This window comes from Apium graveolens, chromosome 9, assembly GCF_009905375.1.
Source record: "Apium graveolens cultivar Ventura chromosome 9, ASM990537v1, whole genome shotgun sequence".
Taxonomy (NCBI): domain Eukaryota; kingdom Viridiplantae; phylum Streptophyta; class Magnoliopsida; order Apiales; family Apiaceae; genus Apium; species Apium graveolens.
In genome coordinates, this window is record NC_133655.1 from 214,012,896 (window position 1) to 214,033,072 (window position 20,177).

The window sequence follows — 20,177 nt, forward strand, 5'->3', positions numbered from 1 at the left end:
AATTATTAAAAGGTTATAGAATGCTAACGAGCAAAAGTGTAACCAGTATAGTATTATGTACGGAAGATAGTAATGACTACGAACTGGAAAAGAATGGGTATTGAGAAGCAAAAGCTATAATGCTAGAAGCTATGATGAGAGTCTGTGTAATAGACTTGAGAGAAATTGGAACGATCACTTAACACGGATTGAGTTTTCTTACGATAATAGATCGTATGTCAGTATTGAGATATCGCCTTATGAGATCCTTAAGGGAAGATAATGTCGATCTCCCTTATGTTAGGATGAAGTTGTAGAGCGCAAGATGCTCGGACCCGCAGTAGTCCAAAGGACCAAGGATATAATAGATCTAATCAAAGGACGGCTGGTAATAGCCCAAGATGGATATAAGAAGTATATTGATTTGACAAGAAATGAAAAAGAGTAGGAAGTAGGGGACCTAGTGCTGTTATAGGTATTCCCTTGGAAAGGAGGGATGTGGTCCGGAAAGAAAGGAAAGCTAGGCCCACGAATTGTTAGACCCTTGGACATATTAAGTCATATTGGGAAGTTAACATATGAGCGCATAGGCATGCAACCAAACGTAACCTATATGGAGCAACCGGGAAAGGTTATAGATTGAAAAGGAACAAGTGCTTAGGAGAAGGGTTATCAAACTAGTCAGAGTTTGATGGTAGAACCACAATGTGGGAAAATTGACTTGAGAGTTAGAAAGTGCAATGCTAAGAGAGCAACCCTATTCATTTTCTATCCGATTCCGGGATGGAATCCTTTTAAGGAGGGGAGACTGTAATAACCCCAATTTTTGGAATTTTTGAAACACGGATGAATAGTAACTTTTGCTGATGATCCTGATTAAGGAAAATTATCAGACCACGCTATATAGGAGTACTGTTATGGAAATTCTAAGATCGTATTAGTATCCCATAAAGTAAATAAGTGTATGTAAAGATCGTCAGAATCCAAATTCGAACACTTTGATTTTTCCCGAAAATCCACCAGATACCGAAAGAATTGAGTATAAGGTCACATGATTAAAAGGATTTAAATTCAAGGATTATAAGAGAGGATCATAAAAGGAATATAATGTATTGAGAAAGGTTAAGGGAACCCAAGTAATAAGATCCCGGGTATGATCCCTCAAACGATAAACGAGAACGAAAGTTAAGCGAACCGTATAACAGATCAGCGGTCATTAGCCAAGTAATTAGGAGTTAATCCAAGAGTTAGTGGATGATGATGTCATCACACCAACAAGAAGAGGACAAGTGTGCGAAGATGACATGGGAGGATGACATAAGCATGACCAAAAGGGAAGGAAGTGTTGGTTGATTATAAACCACACAAATTTCACCATGGTTAAAAGGTAATTAATCAAAACAAATGCAAAACAACCAAGCCAAGGCAAAACAAATCACAAAACACAAATTAGAAGTTGACTTTTGCTTTCCAAGAACAAAAGCTCTCGGCCAAAACCAGAGCAGCAACTTCAAACTACCATATCTCCTTTAATACTCATTCAAATAGTATGTTCTATAGCTCTTTGGAAAGGTATTGAGATGGCCTACAACTCTTGTTCACAAGTGATAAGTGGCATTTTATACCACTTAGAACGTCTTAAAATGGCTTAAATTGGTGTCTTGAAATCAAGTATTTTGTGTATTTGATGCGTTTTTCTAGTGTTTATGCATTTCAGGGTATTAGTTGCATTTCGGGGGAGGAATCATCAAGAATAAGCCTTGGCATGTGTTTACCATTGCGAGAGGAAAGGAATGGGCAGATTACGGCGAAGAAACGGAGCAAACTTGGATTTTTTCCAGTGGAGGCCTGCGCGCCCGCGCAGCTATGCTGAGCGGCCGCGCAGCAACCTGCGCGCCCGCGCAGCTATGCTGAGCGGCCGCGCAGGGTCGGGGAAAAAGATAAATTATTTTAGACTTCTACTTCTGTTTGGCTTCCAACTTCTATGTAATCTGAGTTTTATGGGACTATTATATAGGTAGATTTGAGACGTTTTCACAGAGAGTATTAAGGGGATTATGTTTTAGATTGTGTTTTACGCAAGAAGCGAATGAGATAAGGAAGAAGACCGATTTAGCACACCGCAACGAAGAGGAAGCATATTTTCTTGTGATTCTTGTTTCGTTGTAACGTTGGATGCTAGTTTTCTTGCTTTGACTTATTTACTCTTGTGACGTACTCTGTTTTAATATAAGTAGTTTAGTTATTATTTTCTTGTGTTTGTTTATCATGATTTCATATGAACCCATGATGGCGATAAGTTCTATTATGGGCTAATCGTGATCATGGGGTTGCAACGGATTTATTATGGAATTCTTTAGTTAATTGTTTAATACTTTAGTGTGTGATGATTGCATGATATCTAGTATTGGTTGTGCGTATTCGTCTTATGTGCGTCGCGAACATATAAGATAGGGTGTTAATCTCTTGTGAAGCGACGATGGATCTTGAGATTTAGAACTTGCCATGCTAGCATAGGTTCATGTACGTTGTGCATGATTAGTGGGTAACTCTAACAGTTTTATTTGCCCTATGTAATCAAAAAGGAATAACTTGTGCTTAAATCGTTGTGTTGTCAATTTCTGTAGACATATAGGAACTCAACATAATTGATGACTATTCAACTTCTATCTTAATTGTGGATGCTTGGTAGAATGGTATTAGTACAATGAAAGTTGGCTTTTATCAGTTTCGTGTTATTCGATTAATATCATCACTGTCACATGCTAAAGGTAATAACAATGGCTATAGAAGGAAGTAATAATGAAGTTGTGATCTCATGAGTGTTTTATTATTGATAAATTGAAGTGTTAGTTAAGTGGTTAATTAAGTAGTTAATTATAGTTAATATTTAATCAACAATTTTAAGTGTTATTATCTTAACATTGAGAAGTAATCATACATTGGTGAGTGAGTTTAATTAGACAATAATTTAGTCTGAGTCTCTGAGGGAACGAACTAGAAAGTATTCTATATTACTTGCGAACGTGTATACTTGCGTGAATATTAGCGCGTGTTTTCGCCCTAACAAGTTTTTGGCGCCGCTGCCGGGGACTCGGCGTATTTGTTTAGTTTATGTACTTACCATCATTGGTCATTAGGACTCAGTGATTAGGACGTAGTAGTTACTTATTTTTTTCTGGTTGTGTTTCAGGTACTTTAGCAAGCGTTTATGCAAACTCGTTCTCGTGCTCGCAAGAGGACTTTAGATACAGCTGAGGAGACAGACGAAGTTCTTGATATTCCGGAGAAGTTAGATTTTGAGGATTCGGATTCAGGAATTGAGCAGAAAGAACCAGTAAACATGGGAGATCGTATTGTTCAAGCTGATCCAGCTCTTATGGATTTTTTTCGGCCTAAAATTGATGACATTCAGTCAAGCATCCTTCATCCGGCTATTCAAGCTAACACCTTTGAAATCAAGCCGGGCACTATTCAGATGGTGCAGAATTCTGTTTCTTTTGGAGGAGCGGCAACTGAAGACCCCAACATGCACATAAGGAATTTTGTCGAGATCTGCAGCACTTTTAAGTATAATGGCGTGACTGATGAGGCTATCAAGTTGAGGCTTTTCCCATTCTCACTAAGGGACAAGGCTAAAGACTGGTTACATTCTGAACCAGCTGGGTCCATCACTACGTGGCAAGATCTTGCGCAAAAGTTTCTGGTGAAGTTTTATCCGATGGCAAAGACTGCTGCTATGAGGAGTGCTCTTACTCAGTTTGCGCAGCAACCTACGGAGTCTATGTGCGAGGCTTGGGAACGCTACAAGGAAATGTTGAGAAAATGTCCACATCATGGAATGCCGGATTGGATGGTAATCACTGGTTTTTATAATGGTTTGGGGGCCCAATCTCGGCCCATGCTCGATGCAGCAGCTGGAGGCGCCTTATGGGCTAAAAGCTATACTGAGGCGTATAATCTTATCGAGATGATGGCTGCAAATGAGCATCAAAACCCCACTCAGAGGATGATGTCAGGCAAGGTAGCAGGTATTCTGGAAGTTGATGCAGCCACCGCTATTGCAGCCCAGCTCCAAGCGCTATCAATGAAGGTTGATTCTCTGGCTACGTATGGAGTTAATCAAATAGCTATGGTTTGTGAGCTTTGTGCAGGTTCTCATGCTACGGATCAGTGTTCTCTTGTCAACGAATCTGTTCAGTATATGAATAATTATCAGCATTACTTATTAAGATATTTTCTAATATATCGGGACTGATTTATTTTATTAAATCAGCATTACTCCAAACATTATTAAAAAAAATTTCGAGTCTTCAAAATGAATTTTAAAAGTTAGAGGGGATCCCCAAAACTCATTTTTATATTTAAGATCTTCCCTTCGAAAGGGATTTAAATACTCGCTCAAAATCTTAGGGATCCGGCTCTGTGGTGTATTTTATATTCGCAACGAGGTTGCTGTTTTGAGAAAACAATTTGATTACTTGCCCAACATTCGGGAAGTAAGTCCATCTAATTGAGTCGGCATAAGCGACAGGTCGGGGTACGGTCTATGAAGGCGTAAGAGGCTGGGTAACAGTCCATCCACGCGTGAGTGGCCGGGTAACGGTCTAGCGTTAGGTCCTAATGCGGCCAGGGTGATGACCGGCGAGGAATTCATCCATCTACAGTAGAAAAGGTTACTTATTGGAATCTTTGCCTGATCAGCAAGATATCGGGTTTATGCCAAAATTCTTTTCCTTTCCAAAATTCATTGGATGTTACAAACTCTGTTCATACTTTACATGACAGAGGTTTTCAGGAAATGTATGAGAGATATATATGGATATATATATATATCGTGACTTAATGAAGTATCTCGTAACTTCATTTCTTTTGAATGATATTATAAAGATTGAATCTATTCAAATCTTGTCTTGTAGTCTCATCTATGTGATGAACTTTTGAAACTAATTATAACTTGAACGGTGGTAGTTCAAGTAGTATTCGGAAAAGATATAAGTATATTGGAGTATCTTTTAACTTCATCTTTTAAACTTATATCTAGTAAATGATTATCTTATGCATGTCAAAGATTTTCAGAAAAATGTTGAGACAAGGTTAGATATATGAGATCACCTTGCAACGATATTTTTATACAGTTATAAACTGGAACTCTGTGTTTATTATGCATGGAAGAGGACTTCCAAGATTTTGAAAAGTATGTGTACATATATACTGAATATTTTGCGACTTGTTCGCGTTAAGAGATCAAACTTGGTTCATTTCTTCTCGACCAAGACTTTCATGAGTATTATGAGAATGCTCATATATTGTTAATTATTATACATATTATTTCGGTGGGCGTGTTGCTCACCCTTGCTTTCTTCTTTCATCACACAACAACAGATAGACAAGATGAACAGGATCAAGCTCCTAATTCGCGAACGAATAGGAAACGTTCCGTAGTTTCCTGTAGGCATTGATGCCGTTTTAGATGAGGTAGGATCTACCAATAGGCTAGGCTTTCAACTTTTGATGTACCAGACTTATGTATATTTATGAATTGTAATAATGGCAAGGAAAATGTAAATTTATTCAGAAACCCTTTTAAGGTGTAATGGCAAATAATTGTGGAATAAAATGACTCGTGTTATTTTTGGATATTCATATCTGAGACTATAACTTGTGGTGTGTGTTAATTTTTGGGGTCACAGTACGGAGTAGTTGATTGTTTATTAAGATTGGGTGTTATTAAGGGAAATGGAACTCGTGACAACCCGGATCCCCGACCCCGGATTTGGGGGTGTTATAGAGATATTTGGCTAAGGCTCCATCAGAAGATACTGAAGAAGGTGAGGAAGGGGATCAGGAATCTCTGATCTCACAAGAACCAGTTATCATTGAAGCCCTTCCAGCTCAAGCCAAAGACACTGATAATGATACAGTTGTTACCCCTCCTGTCTCTCCTATTAAAGCTACAGATGATGCTAAAGAATAAACTGAAAATTCTGAAATAGATATTCATAATTTGAATATACCTGAAGTTCTTTATCTAGAAGCTCCATCTACATCAAAGACACCAGCTCTAGAGATACATTCTGATCCTCAGAATTTAGATGATGTTATTCCTGAATCTCCAGTTGCTTCACACACTGTTGAGTTATCAGAACAACATGAGTCTTCCTCAAGTTCTGATGACAGTGTTTCTACTGAGTATCCAGTTCCTAATTTGGGCAAGGAAGAATTGGTGAAGAAATTTTTTGAAAAGGAAGCACATATTCCTTGGGAGGATACTCACAGAGGTATTGAGTGGACCAAGAAGTGGAATGAATCAGATTTTATTCCATGTTCTAAAGTTCTGACAGAGCATATTGCAAAAGCTGATGAGTTGCTCACAAATGCTGATTTTAAGACACAACTCAAGATCACAGTTATGTCTACAAAACATCTTCAAGGTCTACATACTTCTACTCATGAAAAGGTTGATACACTCAGAGAAAAAGCTGATAAGCTCGATCTACAACTCAAGCTTGATAAGAACAGGTATATCAGACCTATTTTTGAAAAAGTTGAAGCCATTGAGAAAACTCAAGAGGAGCAACAGGCCCAAATTGCTGAGGTCTTGGCTAATCAAGCTTCTCAGAAAGCTCAATTGGATGAAATCCAATCTTCAGTTGAACTTCTTCTTTCTCTCTTACTTCCTGATGATGCCAAAAAGGGGGAGAAGGTAGTTAAGTCCAAATGCTCACCTACTTATGAACTGAAGAAAAAGGATGATAAAGGTGATGACCAGGGAAACTTTGAAAAGAGCAGAGGTCAAAGAAAAGTTCAAGGAAAATCTTCTATTCAGAACAAGTCAAGTTCTGATGCTGTGAATGCTCAAAGACTAAAGTCAAGTGCTGATAAACAAAGTCTGATGTCAAGTTCTGATATTATGATTCAGTCAGGATCTCAAGACTCTCAGAAGTTTTTGCAAACTCTGAAGTTAAAGGGGAAGCAGACTACTGTTTATTACAAAAATCCTAAAATCCAGACACTTGATGAGGAGATAGCTAGAAGATTATTTCTGAAACACAATCCAGGAAGGGATTTAGAAACTCTCAAGGAAGAAGAAGCTAAATTTGCTGAGAAGATAAATCTTAAGTCTAAAGCTTCTGATGCAAAGAAACCTCCAAGGCCTAAAGAAAAAGGTATTGTGATCAAGGGAAAGTCAAATTCTGAAACTTCAAAGTTCAAGACTAGATCACAGACTGAGAGTGATCCCAAAGACAAAGGTAAAAGAAAAGTTGATGAACCAACCAAGTCACTGGACTTGAAAACTTCTCAAGATTTGATGAAACCAGTGTGCAAAATGGTTCAAGTAACTGATGATAATCTTGTTGAAGATGAAACTATTCAAATTCTGAAAAGAATAAAGATAATTGAAGAATCTAAAACAACCTCTGACACTGCTCAAGTTGTTGTTCAGAATAAAGGACATCAAGGTACAGAAGAAACAACAAATTTTGATCAAGCTATCAAGACATCAACTACTGACAATGCTCAAGTTGATTTGAAGAAAATGATAATTGCTGATAAGAAGAAGCCGTTATGGAAGAAAGCTACTCCAGTTGAACCAAAATCCAATCTCATGATTAATCAACTCGCTACATTTGGGTTGAGAGCCAAGAAACCTAGAGATAGAGCTGGATTAGGTTCTGACGAATAGAAGATTCAAACAGGATTAGAGGTTACTCTAAGAGATCCTTTCATGTTGACAGACAAACCATATGAACAAATCAAACAAAGGCACCTTGACAAGGTGTTGTCTACTCAAATTGTGATAGATGCTCATGACAAAGAGAATCTAAAAGAGAAATTGATCTTATTTCTCAATGATGGAAGGACTTATAGACTAGCTGATACTGATGTACTAAAGAAGTCTGTTAGAGAGCTTCAACATATTCACTATCTTTTTGAAGTAAAATCTGATGTTACAAGAAGATGGTCAGAATACATTTTGAAGGCTATAAGAGATCTATTTAGAATCTCTGGTACAAAGACTTCTCATTACAGTCCAATGATTACTAAAGGTGATGGAAGAGAAATTCCTATGCTGAAGAATTCTGCTAAGGTGGAAGTTATTCTGAAAGGAAGATGTTTATGTTATAATGAAAACTCTTCACATCCTAAGGTTATCAGACTTGGTGATGGACTTGAAATAACATTCATTCAAGCTCTCAGAACAACCATTTATCAAATTGGTGATAGTAAAGAAGAAGAACTGATGCAGGTCAAAGCACAGTTAGCTGAAGTTCTGAGGAAAGCTGAAGATAATCTGATAAATGATGTTGTTAAGAATCATTGTGGATTCAGATTGATTCAGTGATATTGGCAAAGCTGAATGTTTTGTAAGTTGTAATAAATAGTCTTATCAAACTCTTATTGCATTTGAACTTAAATGTTTTTGACATCATCAAATCTATTAACTTGTACATTCTTGCATAATTTACAAGTTGGGGGAGATTGTTGGATATATTTGAGATGTCATGTCTAATATGTTTCATGTTTAGTTTTCAGATCTTAACAAAGAGGAAATATCAGTTCTTACTGGAATCAGGACTTACTGGAAGTCAGGACTTAAGGATATCAGGACTTAGATTATCAGAAGATAATATCAGAAGATGGATATCAGAACTTAAGTACTGGAGGACTAACATTTAAGGAAGGAAGCTGATTTACAGGAAAGAAGATCGAGACTAATACAGAAGAAAATATGCATGGATAGAGTTAGAGGACTAGAAGAATTATATAAGATATCTGATTGATATATTTTAGGAGACAGAATTATATTTCATATCAATTAGAAGTTATCTTGTAACTGTGTATCTATATAAACACAGAGATAGGTTTACACTATATGTGTTACGATCATCGAGAAGATCATACATTGTAACCTAGAAGCTCTCGTGATATTTGTTCATTACTGAGAGAGAACAGTTCCATTGTAATAGAGATTAGTATATCGAATACATCTATTTTCTGTTACTTGTGTTCTAAATCGATTTGATTGTATTCTATACTGTATTCAACCCCCTTCTACAGTGTTGTGTGACCTAACATCCTAGTGCAGATCTATGTAGATGATATCATTCTTGGCTCTACTAATGAAAAGCTATATCAAAGATTCTCAAAACTCATGCAGAGTGAATATGAAATGAGTATAATGGTAGAGTTAAGTTACTTTCTTGGACTTCAAGTCAGTCAAAGAAGTGATGGAATCTACATCAACCAAACCAAGTATGTTAAAGATTTATTGAAGAAGTTTGGTATGGTTGATTGTTCACCAGCATCAACACCTATGTCTACAGCTACAAAGTTGAATGAAGATAAAAAAAGGAAAAAGTGTAGACATTTCAGGTTATAGAGGAATGATTGGTCCTTTGCTGTATTTGACTGCTAGTAGACTAGACATTATGTTTGTAACATGTCTATGTGCAAGATTTCAAGCCAATCCAAAAGAATCACATTTGATGGTTGTGAAGAGAATTTTCAGATACCTAAAAGGGACTCCAACCTTGGGATTATGGTATCCTAAGGGAACAAGATTTGAAGCTGTTGGATCATAGATGCCGATTTTGCTGGATGCAGGGTTGATAGAAAGAGCACTAGTGGAAATTGTCAATTTCTTGGACAAAGACTTGTATCCTTGTAAGTCATATGTCATACCCTATTTGTATATTCGAGGATTCAACTCAACTCAAATAAGAATGTAATAAGTAAATAGTGGATCTACCGTCAAAGAGATCTCACAGAGTAACATCTGTCAAAGGATTCAGAAACAAGGTTCATCTACAGACTTGAGGAATTTATTCACTGGAAGAAGTTCAAGAAATTGATCATGCCTCGGTGATTAAATCCACAATTCTGTCAGAGTATCATTAATTACAAGGATTTAATCTGAAGAAAATCAGAGTATCAAAGTTAAGACATGAAGAAACGTCACGGAAGTTAGTCACTCATGAACCAGACAGTACATCGAGTGTCAACGTTGAAGTGGTGGAATTGATTCATAATTTTCAGTGATTTTCAGAAGATTTACAGAAGAATGGATGCTGCTCAAGATTAGTATTAATTCTCTATTAATTAATTAAGTCATATAATTTAAGTAAGAAAATAAATTATATCTGCAAAGATTAATTTATTTGATTAATTGAATTAATTGATTAATTAATTCTGAATTAATATTAAGAATTTTTAGAATTTAAATTGGTTTAAAAATCTGTTTAATTCAACAAGACAACTGATTGTATTAGTATGACAATCAATAGTCATACCGAAAGTCATGCTAATTCAAAAGAATTGTCTTACCAGAATTAGTATAGGATTTAAATCTATTTATTTTTAGCAAAAACAATCTGTTTGAACTACTATGACAATCGGTATGACAATTGATTATCATACCGAAAGTCTTGCTAGTTCATTCTGATTGTCTTGCCAGTTCAAAGAGATAGTCCTACCGAAAGTCTTGCTGGGCAAAAGAGATTGTCATGCCAGTTCATTCTATTCGGCTATTGATTAAAAAGAAGCAGAAGCAGTTTATTCATTTTTTTCGAACAGAACACAAGTCAACAAAAGAGAACACAGCAGAAAAGAAAAGAAAATATATCATCCTTCATCTGCAGAAATTAGCCAATGCAGTGCTCAATCGTCAACCTGGCACTCTTCCCAGTGACACGGAAGTACCATGCAGGAAGGAAGCTAAAGAGCAAGTCAAGGCTATTACCTTAAGGTCTGGAAAAGTAGCTGATGCTGAAAAGGCAAAAGAAGTAGAAGCTGAAATTAGAGGTGAAGAATCTAAGCAAAAGGAGAAAGCGGCGGAACCAAGGAAGACTACTGTTGAACACACTCTGCCTGAGGCTAATACAGGGGAGAAACAACTCTATCCTCCACCACCTTTTCCTAAGAGATTGCAGCAACAAAAGCTGGATAGACAGTTCGGGAAGTTTCTGGAGGTGTTCAAGAAACTTCACATCAATATACCTTTCGCTGAGGCTCTGGAACAAATGCCTAGTTATGCGAAGTTTATGAAGACTATTCTTTCAAGGAAGGTGAAACTGGATGACCTTGAAACCGTTGCTCTCACGGAAGAATGCAGCGCTGTTCTGCAACAAAAGTTACCACCAAAACTGAAAGATACAGGGAGCTTCACCATTCCTTGCACAATTGGCAATCTGACGTTTGACAAGTGCCTTTGTGATTTGGGAGCAAGCATTAATCTGATGCCGTTGTCGATCTTTAAAAAACTTGATCTGCCTGATCCAAAACCCACGTACATGTCACTACAATTGGCTGACCGTTCCATTACTTACCCAAGGGGCATAGTTGAGGATGTGCTCGTCAAAGTGGATAAGCTCTTCTTTCCAGCAGATTTTGTTATTCTGGATTTTGAGGAAGATAAGAAGATTCCCATAATCTTGGGGAGGCCTTTCTTGGCTACTGGTCGTACCTTGATAGATGTGCAAAAAGGGGAACTTACTATACGGGTCCAAGATCAGGATGTGACCTTCAACGTATTCAAGGCAATGAAATTCCCTACAAAAGATGAGGAGTGCTTAAAAGTGGATGTGATTGATTCTGCGGTTACTTCGGAACTCGATCACATGCTAATGTCTGATGCATTGGAAAAGGCCTTAGTGGGGGATTTTGACAACGATGATGAAGATAGCAACGAGCAATTACAATATCTGAACGCTTCTCCCTGGAAGCAAAAGCTGGACATACCATTTGAATTTCTTGGTACTTCTGACCTCAAGAACGCTGAAGGGAAGCTCAAACCATCAATAGAGGAAGCACCTACCTTGGAGCTCAAGCCATTACCTGAACACTTGAGGTATGCTTTTTTAGGTGATTCATCTACGTTACCTGTTATTATTTCATCTGACCTTTCAGGTAGTGAGGAAGACAAGCTCTTAAGGATTTTGAGAGAATTCAAATCGGCTATTGGATGGACCATAGTAGACATCAAGGGGATAAGTCCTTCATATTGTATGCATAAAATTCTGCTAGAGGAAGGTAGTAAGCCAACTGTGGAACAGCAGCGAAGACTGAATCCCATCATGGAGGAGGTGGTGAAGAAAGAAATTCTGAAATGGCTAGATGCAGGCATCATTTATCCTATTTCTGACAGCTCGTGGGTGAGCCCCGTACAATGTGTACCTAAGAAGGGAGGTATCACTGTGGTCGCAAATGAAAAGAATGAGCTCATCCCTACTCGAACAGTTACAGGATGGAGAGTATGCATGGATTATAGAAAATTGAACAAAGCCACAAGGAAGGATCACTTCCCCCTTCCATTTATTGATCAAATGCTTGACAGATTGGCGGGTCATGAGTATTTTTGTCTTCTGGATGGTTATTCCGGGTATAATCAGATTTGTATTACACCAGAGGATCAGGAAAAGACTACCTTCACTTGTCCATTTGGCACATTTGCTTTTCGCAGAGTTTCGTTTGGGTTATGTGGCGCCCCGGCCACTTTTCAGAGATGTATGATGGCTATATTCTCTGACATGATTGGAAATAACGTCGAAGTGTTCATGGATGACTTCTCCGTCTTTGGACACTCATATGATGAATGTTTGAATAATCTGCGCGCCGTACTCAAAAGATGCGTGGAAACTAATTTGGTGCTTAATTGGGAGAAATGTCATTTTATGGTGCGTGAAGGCATTATCCTTGGGCATAAGGTCTCTAGCAAGGGTCTGGAGGTGGACAAGGCCAAGGTGGGAGTCATTGAAAATCTTCCCCCACCTAATTCTGTGAAAGGAATCCGTAGTTTTCTTGGTCATGCGGGTTTTTATCGGCGATTCATCAAGGACTTTTCAAAGATATCTAAGCCGTTGTGCAATTTGCTTGAGAAAGATGTGCCTTTCAAATTTGATGATGAATGTTTGGCAGCATTCGAGACTCTCAAGGAGAGTTTGATCACGGCACCAGTCATTACAGCACCAGATTGGACAGAACCATTTGAGATGATGTGTGATGCGAGTGATTATGCGGTAGGTGCAGTTCTGGGACAGCGCAAGAAAAATCTCTTCCATGTGGTCTACTATGCGAGTAAGACTTTAAATGGTGCCCAATTGAACTACACCACTACTGAGAAGGAGCTTTTGGCTATAGTCTTTGGCTTTGAGAAATTTCGATCGTATATACTTGGTACGAAAGTAACAGTATTCACTGATCATGCAGCTATTCGCTATCTAGTTTCCAAGAAGGATTCGAAGCCGAGACTCATTCGTTGGGTGCTTTTACTTCAGGAATTTGAGTTAGAGATCAAAGATAGAAAAGGTACTGAGAATCAAGTAGCTGACCATCTCTCTAGGTTGGAGAATCCCGATTCTACTTCACAAGATAGGATGTTAATCAATGAATCTTTTCCGGATGAGCAGTTGTTTGTAATTCAGGAGGAAGAACCATGGTTTGCAGATATTGTAAACTATCTCGTCAGCAATATAATGCCTCCTAATTTGACATCCGCTCAAAAGAAGAAGTTTCTGCATGAGGTGAAGTGGTATATGTGGGATGAACCATATTTGTTTAGACAGGGAGCTGACCAGATCATCAGGAGATGTATCCCGTTCTGTGAGACGGAGGGGATATTACGAGACTGCCATTCCACGGTTTATGGGGGACACTATGGAGATGAGAAGACGGCAGCTCGTATTCTGCAAGCAGGTTTTTTCTGGCCTACTTTGTTCAAGGATGCTCATCAGTTTATTTTAAGGTGTGATCGTTGCCAAAGAGTGGGAAATTTGTCAAGGAAGGATGAGATGCCATTAAATGTGATGCTTGAAGTCGAGGTCTTTGATGTGTGGGGAATCAATTTCATGGGGCCTTTTATCGCGTCTTGCAATAATCAGTACATCTTGCTGGCAGTCGATTATGTCTCAAAATGGGTCGAAGTTAAAGCTTTACCGACAAATGATGCAAAGGCAGTACTAAATTTTCTTCATAAGCAAATTTTCACAAGGTTTGGAACACCTCGGGTAATCATAAGTGATGAAGGATCGCATTTTTGCAACCGTAAGTTCACTTCTATGATGCAGCGTTATAATGTGAATCATCGAGTAGCTACTGCCTATCATCCGCAAACAAATGTTCAAGCGGAAGTGTCTAACAGAGAGATAAAGCGCATTCTAGAGAAGGTTGTTTGTCCGTCAAGGAAGGATTGGTCTTTAAAGCTCGATGAAGCTGTTTGGGCTTACAGAACAGCATACAAAACTCCACTTGGGATGTCACCGTTTCAGTTGGTGTACGGTAAGGGATGTCATCTACCGGCGGAGCTTGAGCATAAGGCCTACTGGGCATTGAAGAAATTGAACCTGGATTTAGATGCAGCTGGTAAGAAAAGAATGCTTCAGCTTAATGAACTTGATGAATTTCGACTTCAAGCGTACGAGAATAACAAAATGTATAAGGAAAAGGTGAAGAGCTGGCACGATATGAAGCTACATCCTAAGTTATTTGTGCCAGGGCAACAAGTTCTTTTATTCAACTCTCGGCTCCGACTTTTTCCTGGGAAGTTGAAATCAAGGTGGTCTGGACCTTTTATTGTCAAAACTGTGTTTCCACATGGAGCGGTGGAAATTTTTGAGAATGATTCGGACCAAGCATTCAAGGTTAACGGTCAGCGGTTGAAGCACTACTATGGGGACATGGCAAACCGAGAGGTGGTTAGTGCCATTTTGTTGACTACTTGAGCAGGGTACGGAATGTCAAGCTAATGACGAAAAAGAAGCGCTGCGTGGGAGGCAACCCATGAATTGTTGTTACAGGAACCCTTAGAAGTTAATAATCTATCCAAAAACACAAAAAAATCAGAAAACAGGGGCTGAAATATTTTTTTTCCAGAGACCCTCTGCGCGCCCGCGCAGCTATGCTGAGCGGCCGCGCAGGGGTTGAGTTCCAGAAAATTTGTTACAGTTCAGAAAAAAAAAACAAAAACACAAAAACAGTTTTAGCCCATAAACCCACGAATTGTTCCCACTACCCCATCATTTTATCCCTTAATTCCCAAACCCTAATCTAATCCACACCCTATATATACATACACCTATCCTACATATCTCCCACAAAACTTCCTACACTTAAACCCTCTCACAAACATCAAAAAAATCAGTTCTTACACACTTTTATTCACGAATCAATGGCACCCAAGAGAGCACGCACTATTGACAGCAGCAGCACAGTTCCTACTGCTGATTCATCGAGGGGTACTGCTGCAAGGCCTCGGTTAACTGACAGAGCTGCGGAGGAGGAGTACACTAGGCTGTTGGGGAAGCCGATTCTGAAGGAGAGGGGGTTTTTACTATCAGGGAGGGATGGTGAGTTGTTGCCCATGATTGCAGAGAAGGGGTGAATAGCTTTTTGTGAGTCACCCGAAGCAGTACCGATGAGCGTTGTTCGCGAGTTCTACGCGAACGCGAAGGCTGAAAAGAATGGGTTTTCTGTAGTCCGTGGGCTGAAGGTTGATTATCATCCTGCGGCGATTCGCCGTGTGATTGGACAGCGGGAGAGGAAGCCCGAGGAGGAGAACTGGAATGAAAAGACTGCTGAGGATTTTGACTTGGATTTGATTTGTGCGACTCTCTATCGACCGGGCACAGTTTGGACCCGCAGTCCAGGCAATAATGAGTATCGTCACTTTTTGGCGATCGCCATGAACATGTATGCCCGTGCATGGAATGCATTTATATGTGCTAATATTTTGCTTTCTTCACATGCACACGAGGTCACAGTTGAGAGAGCACAGTTGTTGTGGGGAATTCTGCATGATGAGTACTATATGGACCTTGGTGAGTTTATCTACCAAGGAATTCTGAAGTTTTTGAGGGGAGCAAAGCATATGAACATCCCTTATGCATCCACGGTTACAAAGCTATGCCGAACAGTGGGAGTGAACTGGCCGGCTCATGAGCAGTTGCAGTTGCCAGCAGCTCCGATTGATTCTGGCACTCTGAATGGGATGCAGGAGTGGACCGGTGGTGAGCCTGAGAGCATGGGCTGGGTTATCATCTTCCAGGAGGGCGTCCAGCATGAGGTGCTACTATGGCTAGGCCAGGGCGTGGTGAGGCTGGTTCTTCGAGAGCTCAGGAGGGTGCTGGGATGGGTGATGCCCAGTATAGGAGGCTTTCACGGCGGATGGATGCCATGTATGAGACGCAGAGCAGGTTTGCTCAGGAGCTCACCCTTGCGTTAGGGACTGCTTTTCGAGGCCTTGGAGCTGATATCCAGTGGCCAGTTTTTGGTAAGGACTCTGCATACCCGCCGCCTGATACTCCACCCACTGAGGGTGATGATGATGATGACTCCGAGTAGGTATACCCTGTGTTCCTTTCTACTACTTTCACTGAGGACAGTGAAGATTTTTAGTTTGGGGGTGGTAGTTAAGGAATATTGTGTGTGTGTCATTTAGTTGCATATTCATGATAGTTTAGTTCATATAGTTGCATAATTTATGCCATGTAGTTTTTTTTTATGAATGTCATGTAGCTCATGCATTTACCATGATCCCTTTTGCAATGATTTATCGACTGAATTGTGATATTGATGCGAGTGTAGTGATAGCATTAAAGTAATATTAAGTTGTGTAGGTTGATATGCATGCTAGAAACAATTGTAAGTCCACTAAGTCTTAAAGAATGCGTAAGGGCTAGATTGTTGTTATGATTTGGTTGTTTTCAAGGTCAATCTACTTATTATGCTTAGAATTCGATTATAGGTTCTTAGTGATAAAGACATGAAAAAAGAAAAAATTTTGGAGAAAAAAATATATGGAAGTTGTTGCTAGTTGTGGCTAGGCGTCAAATGGCTAGTAGCCGGCTCGCATATGTTGCGAGTAGTCTAGGGTTGAGCAAGATGGAGCGAAACGCACTTGCTCAGAAGTTATTAAAAAAAAAAAATTGGCATAATTGATCAAGAGTGGGCTCTTTGGTATTCGAGTTATTAAGTTCTTAGGGGACTTTGTGCCTAGCGACCTAAGGCTTTTAGAGTCTGGGATCCGCTAACCTAACGCTCGTTACATGGATACCATTGTATAAGTCTTTTGTGGACCTCACTCATTACACGGTCAAATAAGGATTTGAGTTGTAAATAAAAAGCACGATTCCGTAGTAAGCTCCAGAGTTCTTGTAGTGTTGTATATCACTTTGTGCCTAGAATTTTTATTCTTTGTATAATCGTAGGATTGCCTTGAGGATAGTCTAGTCATAGTAATTGGTCTAGTTCCGAAGCATATCTGTTAAGCATTTGCACACACCACGTTTCTGGCTGTATGTCCGTTTGCATGAGTTTATTGATCTTTAGTTGTCTAACTGCATTCGTTGATATGTGACAATTTGGTTGGTTAATTGTAGTAAGGGGGATCGTTGCATTTTCATATAGATTGCATTCATGTATATTTTTATTTGTTTTTGAGTCTGTGACGCTTGAGGACAAGCATCGATTTAAGTTTGGGGGTGTGATAAGTGGCATTTTATACCACTTAGAACGTCTTAAAATGGCTTAAATTGGTGTCTTGAAATCAAGTATTTTGTGTATTTGATGCGTTTTTCTAGTGTTTATACATTTCAGGGTATTAGTTGCATTTCGGGGGAGGAATCATCAAGAATAAGCCTTGGCATGTGTTTACCATTGTGAGAGGAAATGAATGGGCAGATTACGGCGAAGAAACGGAGCAAACTTGGATTTTTTCCAGTGGAGGCCTGCGCGCCCGCGCAGCTATGCTGAGCGGCCGCACAGCAACCTGCGCGCCCGCGCAGCTATGCTGAGCGGCCGCGCAGGGTCGAGGAAAAAGATAAATTATTTTAGACTTCTACTTCTGTTTGGCTTCCAACTTCTATGTAATCTGAGTTTTATGGGACTATTATATAGGTAGATTTGAGACATTTTCACAGAGAGTATTAAGGGGATTATGTTTTAGATTGTGTTTTACGCAAGAAGCGAAGGAGATAAGGAAGAAGACCGATTTAGCACACCGCAACGAAGAGGAAGCATATTTTCTTGTGATTCTTGTTTTGTTGTAACGTTGGATGCTAGTTTTCTTGCTTTGACTTATTTGCTCTTGTGACGTACTCTGTTTTAATATAAGTAGTTTAGTTATTATTTTCTTATATTTGTTTATCATGATTTCATATGAACCCATGATGGCGATAAGTTCTATTATGGGCTAATCGTGATCATGGGGTTGCAACGGATTTATTATGGAATTCTTTAGTTAATTGTTTAATACTTTAGTGTGTGATGATTGCATGATATCTAGTATTGGTTGTGCGTATTCGTCTTATGTGCGTCGCGAACATATAAGATAGGGTGTTAATCTCTTGTGAAGCGACGGTGGATCTTGAGATTTAGAACTTGCCATGCTAGCATAGGTTCATGTACGTTGTGCATGATTAGTGGGTAACTCTAACAGTTTTATTTGCCCTATGTAATCAAAAAGGAATAACTTGTGCTTAAATCGTTGTGTTGTCAATTTCTGTAGACATATAGGAACTCAACATAATTGATGACTATTCAACTTCTATCTTAATTGTGGATGCTTGGTAGAATGGTATTAGTACAATGAAAGTTGGCTTTTATCAGTTTCGTGTTATTCGATTAATATCATCACTGTCACATGCTAAAGGTAATAACAATGGCTATAGAAGGAAGTAATAATGAAGTTGTGATCTTATGAGTGTTTTATTATTGATAAATTGAAGTGTTAGTTAAGTGGATAATTAAGTAGTTAATTATAGTTAATATTTAATCAACAATTTTAAGTGTTATTATCTTAACATTGAGAAGTAATCATACATTGGTGAGTGAGTTTAATTAGACAATAATTTAGTCTGAGTCTCTGAGGGAACGAACTAGAAAGTATTCTATATTACTTGCGAACGCGTATACTTGCGTGAATATTAGCGCGTGTTTTCGCCCTAACAAGTTTTTGGCGCCGCTGCCGGGGACTCGGCGTATTTGTTTAGTTTATGTACTTACCATCATTGGTCATTAGGACTCAGTGATTAGGACGTAGTAGTTACTTATTTTTTTCTGGTTGTGTTTCAGGTACTTTAGCAAGCGTTTATGCAAACTCGTTCTCGTGCTCGCAAGAGGACTTTAGATACAGCTGAGGAGACAGACAAAGTTCTTGATATTCCGGAGAAGTTAGATTTTGAGGATTCGGATTCAGGAATTGAGCAGAAAGAACCAGTAAACATGGGAGATCGTATTGTTCAAGCTGATCCAGCTCTTATGGATTTTTCTCGGCCTAAAATTGATGACATTCAGTCAAGCATCCTTCATCCGGCTATTCAAGCTAACACCTTTGAAATCAAGCCGGGCACTATTCAGATGGTGCAGAATTCTGTTTCTTTTGGAGGAGCGGCAACTGAAGACCCCAACATGCACATAAGGAATTTTGTCGAGATCTGCAGCACTTTTAAGTATAATGGCGTGACTGATGAGGCTATCAAGTTGAGGCTTTTCCCATTCTCACTAAGGGACAAGGCTAAAGACTGGTTACATTCTGAACCCGCTGGGTCCATCACTACGTGGCAAGATCTTGCGCAAAAGTTTCTGGTGAAGTTTTATCCGATGGCAAAGACTGCTGCTATGAGGAGTGCTCTTACTCAGTTTGCGCAGCAACCTACGGAGTCTATGTGCGAGGCTTGGGAACGCTACAAGGAAATGTTGAGAAAATGTCCACATCATGGAATGTCGGATTGGATGGTAATCACTGGTTTCTATAATGGTTTGGGGGCCCAATCTCGGCCCATGCTTGATGCAGCAGCTAGAGGCGCCTTATGGGCTAAAAGCTATACTGAGGCGTATAATCTTATCGAGACGATGGCTGCAAATGAGCATCAAAACCCAACTCAGAGGATGACGTCAGGCAAGGTAGCAGGTATTCTGGAAGTTGATGCAGCCACCGCTATTGCAGCCCAGCTCCAAGCGCTATCAATGAAGGTTGATTCTCTGGCTACGTATGGAGTTAATCAAATAGCTATGGTTTGTGAGCTTTGTGCAGGTTCTCATGCTACGGATCAGTGTTCTCTTGTCAACGAATCTGTTCAGTATGTGAATAATTATCAGCATTACTTATTAAGATATTTTCTAATATATCGGGACTGATTTATTTTATTAAATCAGCATTACTCCAAACATTATTAAAAAAAATTTTGAGTCTTCAAAATGAA

The 20,177-nt window shown here is 39.2% G+C and overlaps 2 non-coding genes across 2 annotated transcripts; both read right to left on the minus strand.

Moving 5' to 3' along the window:
- Window positions 1-3,715: 3,715 nt before the first annotated feature.
- LOC141688057 (small nucleolar RNA R71) lies at window positions 3,716-3,822 on the minus strand. Its single transcript, XR_012561525.1, has one exon. It is a non-coding gene; the product is annotated as a small nucleolar RNA R71 (small nucleolar RNA).
- A 15,768-nt stretch (window positions 3,823-19,590) lies between these two features.
- On the minus strand, window positions 19,591-19,697 carry LOC141688058 (small nucleolar RNA R71). The gene has a single exon (XR_012561526.1). It is a non-coding gene; the product is annotated as a small nucleolar RNA R71 (small nucleolar RNA).
- Between the last annotated feature and the right edge of the window lie 480 nt (window positions 19,698-20,177).